The sequence below is a fragment of the Palaemon carinicauda genome, chromosome 42, assembly GCF_036898095.1.
Source record: "Palaemon carinicauda isolate YSFRI2023 chromosome 42, ASM3689809v2, whole genome shotgun sequence".
Classification (NCBI taxonomy): Eukaryota; Metazoa; Arthropoda; class Malacostraca; order Decapoda; family Palaemonidae; genus Palaemon; species Palaemon carinicauda.
Window position 1 is genome coordinate 48,079,045 of NC_090766.1, and position 16,338 is coordinate 48,095,382.

Consider the following 16,338-nt stretch of genomic DNA (forward strand, 5'->3'; position numbering starts at 1 on the left):
CTTTTTTTCTTCATGATTTCGTTGCGTTGATTTTGAGTTTGATTCGCTCCTATGGGGTATTTAAAAGCTTGTTTGATTCGTCTCCTTCAATATTGCAAACCTTTACGGTAAGTTCGTGTCACAATTCTCAATTTTCTAATGCTTGGATGTATGTGCCGAGTTGTAATATTCCGTTGGGTTGCAGCGATGATCCTATACTAGCTGCACTGTTATATATTGAAATGTGATGTTCTGAGCAGAGCGAAACTGTTCTGAGGTGAGCTGTGATGTTCTGGGCCCAGGAAAGCTGTTCTGTGGAGAGCCATGAGGTTTAGTGTTGAGGGAGGCTGTTCTGTGGTGAGCTGTGATGTTCTGTGCAAAATGATACTGGTCTGTGGCGATGTTTAATGTTCTGTTCTGAGTGGAACTATTCGGTGGTGAGCTTTGTTGATCTGGCACGCCTGAAACTATTTGGTACTGACCTTTCGAGTTCTGTGTAGAGTGAAACGATTATGTACTGAGATATGAAATTTTCTGCCTACTAAAACTGGTCTGTGGCGAAATGTGATGTTCTGTGCAAAATGAAACGGTTCCTAGTAGGCTGTAAACAATCTGAACTGAGTGAAACTATTCTATGGTGACCTGTAGTGTTCTGCTCTGAAATTGTTGCTATAAGTAGTGATATTCTTTCCCAAGTAAAACTGTTCTATAGTGAGCTGTAGTAATGTTTAGTAATGTTCTTTGCATAGTGATATTGCTTTATGATAAGATGTGACGTTTTGTTCAGGGTGAAACTGTTCTATGGTGAGCTGCAAGGTTCTGTCCACAGTGAATGCCGTTTTATGATTAGCTGTGATATTCTTGTACTAATGAAACTGTTCTATGGTGAACTGTGATGTTATGCACAAGATGAAATTGTTTTGTGGTGAATTATGATGTTCTAAACTGAATTAAATTGTTCTTTAGTGAGCTATGCTGTTCTGTGCTGTGTGAATCCTTTATACTCGGTATAAAGTTTATAGCAAGCTGTGATGTTATACGATGTTTGAAAAATGTTCTGTGCAAGCTGAGATACTCTGTGCCATGTATAACTCATTTTTGGCCTGCTGTGATATTAGGGGCTAAGTGAAACTACTTTGTGGCAAACTGTGATGTTCTGTGCCGAGGGAAACTATTCTAAGGTGAGCCGATATGTCTTGTGCTGAATTCAGTTTTGAGCTATTCTGCTCTGGTTTGCGTGAGACTGTTGTATGGTGAATTGTGTTACTGGTGTGGCGTGTGAAGTAGTTCTGTATTGAACTGTAATTTTCTGTGCTTTTCTGCAATATTCTGTATTTAGTTGTGATGGTGTTTTGTTCTATATTAGACTGAACTGATTTAATATGTTGACTTTAATTATATTCTGTGCATAATTGTGCAGGGCAAAAAAGATATGTTGTTAGTGTGTTATTTTAGGCTATGCTACACTATACTGCAATGCAAAGTAAGCAAAAATATTCAAAGTTAATCAAGGAAATTTTAATCTATTTCTACTTCTCTGTATTGAAAAATGAAGATTCCAAGCCAGTTCTAATCATAAGAACACACAGGGTTTTATGTGAAAATTTCATTTCATAATTATCTTCAGCAAAGAAATATTTCATTACCAAGAGCAAAGCAATAGAAATTGCGAAGGACATACAGTATATGCTGACATCTTACTTTGATAAAGCACGCTAAGGTCCACGATATTATATATTGACCAGACATCAAATTGCACGTAGTTACGCATGCAACGATGCATGTTCGTGTCTGCTATCATCTCCCGCTGGGTCACAGTAGGTCGCCTTAAGAAATTTCAGTATCATATAGCCAAGATGAAAAAAATAAACTGCGTACCCTGGAGAATAGTTATATTTACTTGCTTTGGAAGCTGATTTTTACAATTAATGAGAAGGTGAATGCAAATGTTTTAATAACTATAATCTCCCCTTGTAAGCCTAGTAATAATGTGTTCATCAAAAGAAAAGAATCGCCATTTCTTCCCAGCGACAAAATAAATAAATTCATTAATGAATAATAAAAAAAAACTACGTAAGGTTGGTTTTACAAAACTATATTACCAAAGTTGAATGAACATGAGAATCAATTATAAGTACAAAATCATACGGAGAATATGTATTACACACACACACACACACACACACACACACATATATATATATATATATATATATATATATATATATATATATATAGGCCTATATATATATATATATATATATATATATATATATATATATATATATTTATATGTATATGTATATAATTGCATCGCAAATACAAAGAATAAGAAATGCCAAGATCAGAAACTGGAGTAACAAATGGTAAAGGTCAATCATGTCCAATGTCTTATCAATAAGAAAATAATAATAATAACAATAATAATAATAATAATAATAATAATAATAATAATAATAATAATAATCTCTACAAAACAAATTATCAAAGTAGCGAGGCTTACCTAATCCAAATCTGCGAAAAAAAAAGCCAAAATCAAAATGAGAAAGGAGCAGGAAGTGGAAAGCTGTTTGCAATGGCTTTTCTGATTTCCCCCGGGTTAGTTATCCTCAGGTTCTGGTCTGGTCTGCCTTACCTATTTCATTTCATTAGATTAAGAATGGTTTTAAAGAATACTGGTTTTAAAGAATACGAGTTCCTTTTCATTATAATACGGGGTAACTTTAAGAATATATGGGCTTCTCTACATGGTTAAGAATATGTTTCATTTAGGCGAACGATATATAAGAATCTGGGTTTCACACTATTAAGAATATAATTCTAAAAGTTTTGGTTTTATTACGAGTTGGGCTAATTTTAAGAATATGACATTCTCTATATGGTTAAGAATATGTTTCATATAAACTAAGGCGAAAGATAAATTTTAAAACATGGGTTTCACATACTTAAGAATATAATTCTAAAAATGCGGGTTTCATTACGAGTTGGGGTAGATCAAGAATAAGGGGCTCTCTAAATGGCTAAGCATATCTTTAATTTAATCAAGGCGAACGGTAACTATAAGAATATAGGTTTCACATAATCAAAAATATAATTCGAAAAGTGTTGGTTATATTACGAATTGTGATAACTTTAAGAATCATCGACCCCACATAAAAGTGGGAAGAGATGCAGACAAGGAAGAAGATAACTTTAAGAATACGGGGTTCTGTATATGGCTAAGAATATGTTTTATTTAATCAATGCGAACGAAAATTCTTAGAACATAGGTTTTAATCATTAAGAATATAATTCTATTAATGCTGGTTCTATTACGATTTGGGATAACTTTAAGAATATGGGGTTCCCTAAATGGCTAAGAATATGAATCTATGGATAAATATCAACACAATACCGAGCTCAAATAGAAATATATTTCTATCTCATACTTGGGATCGAACCCTAGCCCCTTCTAATGCAAGGCCAGGTCGCTTCCAACCATGCCACCAGAGGCTCTAAAAGAAGTCGGAACCTAACTGCTACCTGCAGTTCAGGATTTACCTGGCGAGACATCAGTCTCTTACCAGCGAGTTTTCCCCGATCTCCCTGCCCACCACGTGACACGATTGATAGTAATTCCTTCAAATTACCCCTAATGAGTCAATATGGATAAATATCAACACAATATCGTGGTCAAATAGAAATAAATTTCTACCTCATACTTGGGATCGACCCCTAGCCCCTTCTAATGAAAGGACAGGGAAGTCGGGGAAAACTCACTGGTAAGAGACTGATGTCTCGCCAGGTAAATCCTGAACTGCAGATTAGCAGTTAGGTTCCGACTTCTTTTAGAGCCTCCGGTGGCATGGTTGGAAGCGACCTGGCCATTCATAAAGGGTAGTTTGCGTATTCTCAGCACAAACTGAACATGAAAATAATACGGGAATTTTCTGCATCGAATCTGAGAACTGCACATGTGAATTCTCAGCTAAGAGTCTTGGGAATATTATGACAAAGCATGAGAATTGACACTTTCAATTCCCAGCACAAAAGTCTGATATGATTTGTTCACAGTGTGGGAAGGATACAAAGCGAACAAAGAGATCATGCAAGAGTTTCAACATTTGTTCATCTTTATCAAATGATCTATTGGTTAATATATTTATTCCTTTACACACACACACATACATACATATATATATATATGTAAATATATATATATATATATATATATATATATATATATATATATATACTATTTGCTTATTGTAATTATCTACTATTTGTTTTTTTCTGATTTATTAAGTATTTGTTTACTTTAACTTATATCATTCTTTGCTCTAAGTTGCTCAATTATCAGTTACCAAGGAAGTATACGACTTTACATACGCTTAAAAATTTGCTGAAAAAAAAAATGAATAAAACATCGTATAAATTCTGGAATAAATTTTTCCAGCCATTTATCCTTTCAAAATCGAAAATGTTAACCTTAGGAGTGGTATCACGGTCACCAACCCGTAAAAGATAATAACAAAGTAGGGTATTACTGTATTACTGAAATACGGCGGAGAACCGTATAGTCTTACGGAGAATTTCCGATTAAGATTACGGTTTCTTTTAACAGTGCTACACATACGCATCTTTGCCGCTTGTCGAACGACTAGAGAAATCAAGTAATATACGCCATTCAACTAGTGCAGGGACAGTTACGATAGCATTACACATACTGAAAAGGACTGTACTACCAAAAAATATTATTTGACATTAAAACTCCGGGCAGATATTTTACTACACCATCAAGCTTTAGGGAAGACTGAGCTCACATAAACATAACAAATCCGGCATTCGGTCATTTTTTAATGTCAAAATATTTTCTAGATGAAATCATTCAATAAAAAAAGAAACAAGCCCTTAGTTTCTCTGACTAAGACGTCGTTCTTTTTACCATCAGAAATATTTCTCAGTATCTTGAATTAAAATTTCCGACGATGCTAAATACGGCATTAACATTTCAGTTTATAGTACGTAAATTTATCCCCATTGTCCGGCTGCAGCTAGGATTTGCTTACTAATTAGTCGTGTTATTAGCGACCTATTCTTGGAATTAACCTCATTTGCTGTCCAATCATTATAAGCTTTACTTTCCTTTTAGATATTGACAGATACAGTATTTGATAAAGTATTTTCAAAGACAACACAAATAATATCTATAACTTTTCCAGATGCTAAAGGACAAAGAAAGATAGATTAACGAGTGATATGTACAATGGATATTGCCAAAGTAATGGAATGACTCAAAAGAAGATAATAATAGTGGAGAAGAATTACAAAGAATGTTAGGGAATAAATACTAGGATATAAGCATGATATTAAACATAATTATTATAGAAAATACAAACCAAGTTTAGTCGCATACACACATGAATGAACATACGAATAAACATAAATCAATATATAGTTCTTTAGCATTTATCATCAATACTAATAGAATCTTAAATGATTACACATTAAAGTATATTTATACAGTAACATGAATGGTCAAAATGCCAGCCGTACCTTTAACCCTTCCTCTTGCCGCATTTGTCTATTTGCTAAAAACACTTTAATCACAGCGAGAGAGAGAGAGAGAGAGAGAGAGAGAGAGAGAGAGAGAGAGAGAGAGAGAGAGAGAGAGAGAGAGAGAGAGAGAGGCTTGAACATGCTGTTGTTATTTGATATATATTTCCCGCACAATAACGAGGATTTCGTCCGCACAAAAGACTGGCCTTGTTAGCATGAAGTTGTAAATGACAAAGGATATCACAGTCATTGCAACTTTGTTTCATTGTCTGGAAAGTACATATCAACCGTATCTGTTTCAGTTATTGGGTTGCCTGTTACGGATAAACTTGAAACCTGCAACTATTCCAATGTATACATTTTTTTTTACTGTATCTGTTTACTATTACAGCTTGGCTCAGTAATGGAAATGAAGCAATCCTCCTAATAATTACAAATACTATTAACCTTGATTAATATGAAAAGGTTGTGGTGGCGTATGTGATAACGTCCCTGACTGGTAATCGTCAGACTAGTAATCGAGCCCCGCTGAAAATTGTTAGTTCCTTTGGTCGCTGCAACCTCAACATCCTTGTGAGCTAATGATGAGAGGTTTGGGGGAGCATAGTTCTATCTGCTGAGTCATCCGCATCCATTGCCTGGGTCACCCTGGTCTTTGCGTGGGTGGAGAGGGGACTTAAGCGCTGATCACATGTATATATGGTCAGTCTCTAGGGCATTGTCCTGCTTGCTACGGCAATGTCACTGTCACTTGCCTCTGCCATTCATGAGCGGCCTTTAAATCTTTAAAATTTTTACATGCGTATTTTCTTTTCAACACGAAAGGAATCTTTCCAGTCATGATTTTTTTTTTCTTTTTACTTAAACACTTACAATTGGACTCACGAATAAATGGCACATATCGCTCTGAGTAAGTGAACCCTGTCACACCCTAACTGCACCGCTAGTAACCAAACTGCTAGTGTAAGGAGACATGGTATAAGTGGTACTCAGGGCTAAACACAAGAACTAAACCCGCAGAAAGGATGTGATCGGGTGTACGCACTTAAGAGTGAGGTGTGCCAGCTATTCGTCTGTCCAACTGTACATGTAATGAATTAGCTACGATCTGGAACCCCAGGAAGTATGCGATATGATTCAATTTCCTTTTTCTCATAATAATAATAATAATAATAATAATAATAATAATAGTAATAATAATAATAATAATAATAGTGATAATAATAAAAATAATAATACTAGCAATAACAGCAAGAATAATAATAATAATAATAATAATAATAATAATAATAATTGCCAAGATACTCATTAACGAATGGGGGAAATGTGGCCATATCGACAACAAAAACTCAGGTGTTACAAATTCCTTCAAAACCTGAGTGGTTTCCCCTTGCACTTCAATTATTGTACGAATAACCCATTATGGTTCAAGGCACTATTTACAAAAGAACCAATTTTTCAAAGCAAAGTAACGTGGGAAAACATTATGAAATTAGGCTATTCTTAAAAACAATAGAAAGAAAAATGATATATGACGAACATTTCTAATAATAGTTTCATCCCGTTTGGGGTGTCGAATATGCCAATGAGGCTGAATCATAATGTATTTTGGAATATTTTGACAAAGAAGTAATTATTTAGGTCCAGTATCCTAAATTTACAACTGACTAGGCTTATTTACCTCGAATAACAACCTGGTACCTCATTTGCCACAAAATATTTTTTTTTCATTATTATCAAAGAAGCTAGTCTATTTCATACATATCCAAATTTGTTATCTTAAATCTTAATACTTAAACCATGTCATGAATATATATATATATATATATATATATATATATATATATATATATATATATACACACACACATATATATATACACATATACATATATATATATATATATATATATATATATATATATATATATATATATATATATATATCTTTATATACATATACATACACACAAACGCACACACACACACACACACATATATATATATATATATATATATATATATATATAAATATGTCTATATATAAAAATAAGCCATAGATTTTAATACATAAATCAATTAATTCTTTTACTGACCTCGGGATCAGAGTCCCAAGGCGAAGCCACTCAGAGACAATAGCATCTGATCGGCCGGGAATCGAACCCTAGTCCAGGATACTTGTATGACAGTAACCGTACCCTTTAGACGAGGGGTAAATGATACGGGCCCTGTTATAGAAGCATCCTGGATCAGGGTTCGATTCCCGGCCGGTCAGATGCTATTGTCTTTGATTGGTTTTAAAAACACGTCTAGATGTGCAAAATTTATCATATATATATGTATATATATATATATATATATATATATATATATACATACATATATATCTATACACACACACACACACACATATATATATATATATATATATATATATATATATATATATATTTATATATATATATGTATATATATTAGGTATTACAACTTTCAGATCGTTCCATTAAGATGAAAAATAGGACACATTTGATAAATAGAGATAAACGATGAAAATCATTAAAAGAAAGGAAATGGTTACACGGAATTAAAAAAAAAAAAAAAGTATCACGGAATGAGGAGATATTTTAGAGGTAATAGATGAGAATCAGTAACAGAAAAGAAATAATTAAGAAGAATTAACATAAAAAGCATCACGGAAAGAGGACATATTGAAGAGGTAAATGATGAGAATCAGTAAGAGAAAGGAAATAATTAAGAGGAATTAACATAAAAAGCATCACGGAAAGAGGAGATATTGAAGAGGTAAATGATGAGAATCAGTAAGAGAAAGGAAATAATTAAGAAGAATTAACATAAAAAGCATCACGGAAAGAGGACATATTGAAGAGTTAAATTATGACAATCAGTAAGAGAAAGGAAATAATAATTTAAAATAAAATTTTCAAGGTATGAGGAGATATTTAAGAGGTAAATAATGAGAACCAGTAAAAGAAGAGAATTATTGATAGAAAGTGTAGAGAAGAATCGAGAAGTAAGAAAAGGGATAAATAATTAATGAAGAAAGAAAACTGATATGAAACAGTTTAACAACTAAAAAAAAAGGATTTCCGTTGATTAGGAAGTGGACATGACCGTGCTTGAGCATAAATTTTCCATATCAGATGTAATATTGAACAAAATTACGTTATAAATATACTGCATGCCTGATTTTTTGCAATTTCTGATTCACGATTGTTTGCAATCTTTTAAATACTTTATGCAATCAGGGTTATTTTTCCGTTTGAGAGAGAGAGAGAGAGAGAGAGAGAGAGAGAGAGAGAGAGAGAGAGAGAGAGAGAGAGAGGGAGGGGGGGGGGTTAGCCGTATATAAAATTTTATCAGGTTTGTAGTGGCCGATGAGGTAACGTACCTGACTGGTGAACGCCACATTGGTGTTCGAATATCGATCAAACTCGTTAGTTCCTTTGGTCGCTGCACCCTCACCATCCTTGTGAGCTAAGGAGGGGGGGGGGGAAGCTGGGAGAGGCTATAGGTCTATCTGTTGAGTCATCAGCAGCCACTGCCTGGCCCTCCTTGGGCGCTGATCATATGGTCAGTCTCTAGGGCGTTGTCCTGCTTCATAGGGCAATGTCAGTGTCCCTTGCCTTGGTCATTCATGAGCGGCCTTTAAACCTTCAAACTATCCGTGCAAATTCTGACTGGAGACCGAAATGAGGTTCCCCCTCAAAGCACCTCCAGGTCGGCAGTGAGAGTTTAATGAAAAATGAAAAGTTTGACGTTACTCAAGTTGAAATTTACTCTTTCGAAATAGAAAGATAAACTCGGTTCGCGATCACCTGAGGTTACAGGGACTGTCATGCTTTTTTCAGCGGCTAACTGATGTTTTACTTTATGTTTTTCCTGCTCTTGCCGGCTTAGGCAACTTTTGCCTATATATATATATATATATATATATATATATATATATATATATATATATCTATATATATATACATACATACATATATATATACATATATATATATATATATATATATATATATATATATATATATATATATATATATATATATATATATATGTATATATATATCTATATATATACATACATACATATATATATATACACACAGATATATATATATATACACACACATATATATACATATAACTATATATATATATATATATATATATATATATATATATATATATATACATATATATAAATATATATATAACTATATATGTATATATGCATATATATATATATATACACATATATATGTATATATAATATATATATATAAATATAGCTATATATATGTATATTTATAACTATATATATATATTTATATATATATATATAAATATATATATATATGTATATATATATGTATATACATAAATATATATATATATATAAATAAACACATACATATATGTGTATATATAACTATATACATAAATATATATATAACTTATATATATAGAATATGTATGTATATGTATATGTATATATATATATATATATATATATATATATATATGAGAGAGAGAGAGAGAGAGAGAGAGAGAGAGAGAGAGAGAGAGAGAGAGAGAGAGAGAGAGAGAGAGAGAGAGAGCTGGTAACGACCAATAAAATTAATGATACTGTGTTCCAATTGGATCGCTTTCTGGGTACTCCCTGAAATTACTGAAAAATGGCGAAGTTTGGAAATCTTTTGGGTATTGTTAACCGCGTTACAGGACTTTTTGTGAATTTAACAGTTTCGTAGCCCCAAAGAGAGAGAGCGAGAGAGAGAGAGAGCGAGAGAGAGAGAGAGGCGAGAGAGAGAGAGAGAGAGCGAGAGAGCGAGAGAGAGAGAGAGAGAGAGAGAGAGAGAGAGAGAGAGAGAGAGAGAGAGAGAGAGAGAGGTTGGAAAGATACAGTCATTATTAAAAAAATCTGTAAAATGTATGTACAGTAAATATACAGAATGTTTCGTGATACAATTTTTTTTTTTTTTTTTTGGTAGCACTTCAATAAGGAAATTCCTCCAGAAATTATAATTCAAAAGGAATTTCTAAATCAAGGAATCCATTGAAGTGAAAACTCTGGAAATGACTGACACCAAAGGTTATCCAGAGAGGAAGTCTGAATATTGAATCCTACACGCAAATCTTAATTTGAAAATCAATACTTAATACATGCAAATAGAACATTACTACCTGTGACAGACGCATAAATATCATTACTTTGGTGTTTGTTGTCTTCAGAATAAATTTCATTTAACTTTAATAGATAAGATGGCATCATTTTAATCGGATGAAAATTGGCTTTATATTTTTTAATATTCAATATCATGACAGTGAATATTGCATATATCAATATGCGTCCATGTATGCGAATATTATATAAATATACATATGTGTGTATATTAACATAAAAGACAGACAAGTATATACATATTCAAAGCAAGTACATTTTCGATATAAAACATGACCGTTTTTTAAATTTTTCTATAGCCATATTTGCATGTTCCTCGGAAATAAATTAAAATGTACTGAAAGGTGCATATATACAGAGAAAAATGTGTATAGTAGCCACCCACATATACACAAGACAGACACACACACACACTATATATATATATATATATATATATATATATATATATATATATATATATATATATATATATATATATATATATATATATATATATATATACTGTATACACAGTATATATATATATATATATATATATATATAATATATATATATATATATATATATATATTATATGTATATACTACATATATATATTATATTGTATATCATATATATATATATATATACACATATAAAATGAGAGAGAACTATTCGTAGGTACTGCATCGCCAAATGAGAGAAAATCAACATTAAATGGAGGAGGTAGAGGAAGGGGTGGGGGTTAATAGGTTAAGAAGCTTGACAACACAAAAGACGTTCTCGTGAGAGGCATTTCGCGCAAATTATATTACGGATTCAGTTTCCCCTTAAAATGCTCCGGGTCGCAAAGCAGTATTAAGATTGTCTAATAATTATTCCGGATTATTTAACATAATTGTTTTTTTTTAGACTGTATTTTGTAGATAAGAAGTTTTATATTATAGAATGTATGGCTATTATGATGATCACCATCTCTTCCTATGCCTATTGACGCAATGGGGCCTCGGTTAGATTGGGCCAGTCGTTACTATCTTGAGCTTTTAATTCAATACTTCTCCATTCATCTACGCGCTTCATACTCCTCAGAGGTGACTAAAAAAATATCATAAATTTTTCTGTACTTTAAGGGCTATTCATTCATTCGAGAGAATTTCCTTATTATAACATAACTGGTTATTATAAAACGTTAATGATGAAAATGCTGGGGAAATAGTCAAAAGAAGTTTTATTCCAGCTGTAACAAGTTGTGGTATGATCTTCCTAATCGGATAGTTGAATCAGTAGAACTTCAAAAGTTCAACGTTGGAGCAAATATCTTTATGTTGACCAGGCTGACATGAGTCTTTTTATAGTTTATATATGACATATCTGTTTTTGACGTTGTTAATAGTTTATATAGGACATATCTGTTTTGACGCTGTTACTGTTTTTAGAATGATATTTTGTTAGTTTATTCTCATCATTTATTTATTTCCTTATTTCCTTTCCTCTCTGGGCTTTTTTCCCTTTTGGAGCCCTTCGGCTTATAGCATCTTGCTTTTCCAACTAGGATTGTAGCTTGGCAAGTAATAATAATTATAATAATTAAGAAAAAAGAAAAGTCAGAAACGATTTTAGGAAAACGGAGTTCTCGACCAGTTGAGGTGAGCTTTCATAGAAAACGGAATTGACATATTGTTGGGTAACAGTAGTATTCGTTAACTTCTATTCGAAAGGCGCTTCGGTAAAGACATTCCTCTTGCTTCGCCTTTTTAAGTTTGGTACCTAATTATAACCCCTAGCCACTAAATCTAGGTATCATAATACTTTGCCTTCAGTCATGAAAATCGATATCTTCAGAATCACAAATTCTTGAACTCTTAACAGCATGTTATTTCTTCTACCTAACTTAATCACTTTTCCATGAGTGTTCGATAATCAACAGAGCCCTCGAAATAATAGTTGAGAACTGTAAGGTAAAAGGGTATGAATATCTTCTTTACTGTAATATTGCAAATGTTGTTTTATTGCGTAATTCCTCGCGTAGTTAAAATGTCCTGTATCGAATGGAAAAATTTTCTATTTTAAATCTAGTATAAACTCACATTTTTTTTCCTTTGGCTATTATCAGTATTTTGGACTAAAAACAAACTTAACCGTAAATATAATTAGAGTACTGACGCTTACTTGAATAACGTATATTACGCTTTTTTCTTTGTATAATACTAAACAGGAATATAAAAGTTCCGCCGCTCAATACAGTAAACAATGTTGATATGACAACGACCGTATAATAAAACACCAAGCGGATACATTAATGTTATTTCTGACTTTCCCTATAGAGATAATTACCAATTCAATTCCAAAAGAATTAGCAAATTATTGCTTATTTTAACGATCTCACTGAAACGACTTCCTCGACTAAATGGGTAACCAACATTCACGACTCCATTTCTACAAAAAGGAGAACCGCTCTCTCTCTCTCTCTCTCTCTCTCTCTCTCTCTCTCTCTCTCTCTCTCTCTCTCTCTCTCTCCATCAAGTTTACCAAGCGATACTCTCTCAACGCAAGACCTTAAATAAAAAGCTGATTGTTCTAACATGCTGTGAGGACAGAGAATCAGATCCGGTGGAATTATGACTTGAATCCCGTCTCGCTACAATTCCCTGCTAACGAACTGCAAGAGACAAATCTCCTGTAAATTGAAAGAGATACATGGAGGATAATAGCAAAGCACGTTGAAGGTCATTCGGACTTACGTTCTCCCTATAGTCAATTCTTTTTAGCGAGGCAGATTTGCACCGACTCGCAGGGGTGCCCTTTTAGCTCGGATACGTTTCCTGATTGCTGATTGCTTGGACAAGATAATTCTAACCAATCAGGTGGCAGGAAACTTTTTTTCCGAGCTAAAAGGGCACCCCTGCGAGTCGGTACAAATGCGCCTCATTAAAAAAAATTTAGTATAGTGGCGCATTGGAGTTTTATTAATTAGTGAATCATATTCATTATCTGGTCTCGAGTGGCTTTAATTACCCAATTTTAAAACAATATCAACAAGAGGGGCACTCAGTAGAGCGCAGACCTCCGCCGCGGCAGCTTATTTCTCGACCCATTGCTCTACCTTGACCTTGACCTTTGACCTTAACATGTATTAATTGGCGCTGATTTTCATGCACTTGAATATGAACCATGTTTGAATCCTCTGATTACGCGAATTGGGCATTTTGCTTGACCGTGACCTCAACCTTCCAAAATTTAATCATTTGCAACTTTTTACATAAGTTAATCCCTGCAAGTTTCATTACCCTATGATTAAAATTGTGGCCAGGAAGCTGTGCAGAAACATACAAACGCATGCACACACACACACAAACAAACGAACACACAAACAGGGGCGAAAACAATCTCCTTTCAACTACGTTGACGGAGGTAAATATCAAATCAGGCTCAACCACAATATACAAGGTATGTGGTGCCAATATTGTGCATTTACTTTAAAAAATATTATTACGGAACATTTAACACAAAAGAACCAATAGAACCTCAGGTACTTAATTATCAGACATGACTTACGAATCCAAGAATTTACTTGAACGTGTAACCTTGTGACTTATGCTTGAAATTTTCAAAACAACATATTCTCTATCCAAAATATAAACTACGTTAAACAAACTACATAAAAAAATAATGTCAAAATCATGAGTATGTCCAAAAATGAACACTATTAAATAAAACCGTAATTTTAACATGAAATTCTCCGTACACATATACTGTTCTCATCCGTATTTCAGTAAAATACGGCCGACCGTAATTTTACCTTACTTTGTCATCATCTTTTACGGGTTGGTGACCGTAATATCACTCCTTTACGTCAATATATCCATTTTTAAAACAGTAAAAATCCTGAAATAAACGTTACCACGCATTTACCGTTTTTTTTTTTTAATGCAATTTTTCAACAGTTTAAGTAATTTCCTGTTTGATTAATTCCAGGACATCGGTTCCAGCTATCAGTACAATATTGGGAACCCAATTCCTATCAATTCCAGAAAATAAGTTCAAATTACAAGAACCTATTATTACATTACTGGGGATAATCAGATTACATGAATAGGTAATTAACCTCAAGTTACTAGTAATTACAAGGCTTAAGTTTTAGATAGCGGCAACGCTAGAAAAGTTCCCATAACCAAAAATTCCCGAAAATAATTTCATATTGCCATCAAATTACACCTCTCTGTTTAGAGTTACCAGATAGCCCTAGCAGTGTTTGGACAGGCAAATATTCTATAGTTACCAGCAATTCTAGAGTACCGGTCCTAGTTACTGGCAGGTAATAATATTTTCCCGTTGACATAAAAAGTTCTTGGTTAAGAGCAATGCCATGGAATCACTTACAGTTTCAAGATAATAATTCAAATTCAATTTCTATAATTATAGCTGAGACACTAGGAATGACATAACCCATGTCAAAACTGGTCACGTAATCAATTTACAGTAACCAGATGTTCCTTCGGGGTTTTTATATACTATGGTCCCAAACTCGGATAAAACAAGAAACACAACATACCTGCCACAACACAAACCAGTTGGTGCAATAGGTAACTCTGCCAAAAACTAGATAATTATTACTGTAAATGAATAATAAAAAAAATTAGCTACTGGTAATTACTCACTGGTATATTAGAGATCACGTGCTTATTATTATTAAAGAAAGGAGTTTTTACCAGCCCAATGGGTCAAGCTGGACTCTCACAGGGCTGGCCCGAAATGAAATCGAGATATAAAGAATTATAAGATAATCAAAATTTAATTGATAAGGAAAAAATAAATAAATAAAAAATAAAATAAAAAAATATATATATGTATATACTGTATATACTTATATATCTTTAAATAATCTAAATGTGAGTGAATAGATGGATGAATGGATATATATATATATATATATATATATATATATATATATATATATATATATATATATATATATATATATATATATATTGTACCAACCGTGTGGCACACAATTGTACATAATTATGTTGTATATATTATGCTTGTATCTGCGCTCTTCCCTCGCACTGAAAAGAACCTGAATGATCATGTCTCCGTTTTGCTTTGTAACATTGTCTGTCTCTCGAACAGGTCATGTCCTGTTGCCTTGAGATTTTGTATATAAAGAAGTGTGTTCCTTAATAAAACTCAGTTGATTGCATCCTGCCTTTGAGTTAACAACTCCTCTCTCGGCCGTCACATTGGTGACCCCGGAAGTCGACTCGCTCCCACTGCCTTCCACCCGCACCTCCCTCGCCCCCTCCATCGTTGGTACTACGACGGAGACAGACTCGAACTCCAGCAGTTGGCGCCGCCCCATTGAAACTTTCACCGTTCGCCACCGGAGAAGCGTTTGCTTGGTTTCAGCGCTCAGAAGTCCAGTTTCGTATCAGGGGCGTGACTCGCTCAACCACCAAAGCGGATTATGTTCTCGCGGCGATACCTGAGGACACCTTCCCAGAAAATATCCGACTGGCTTTGTGAACAAGGAGACACCCCAATAGCGTATGAAGCCCTTAAAACATACCTTCTGCAGCAGTACTCGCCGTCACCAGCCGCCCGTATAGCAAAGCTTTTTCAGCTCTCGCAAC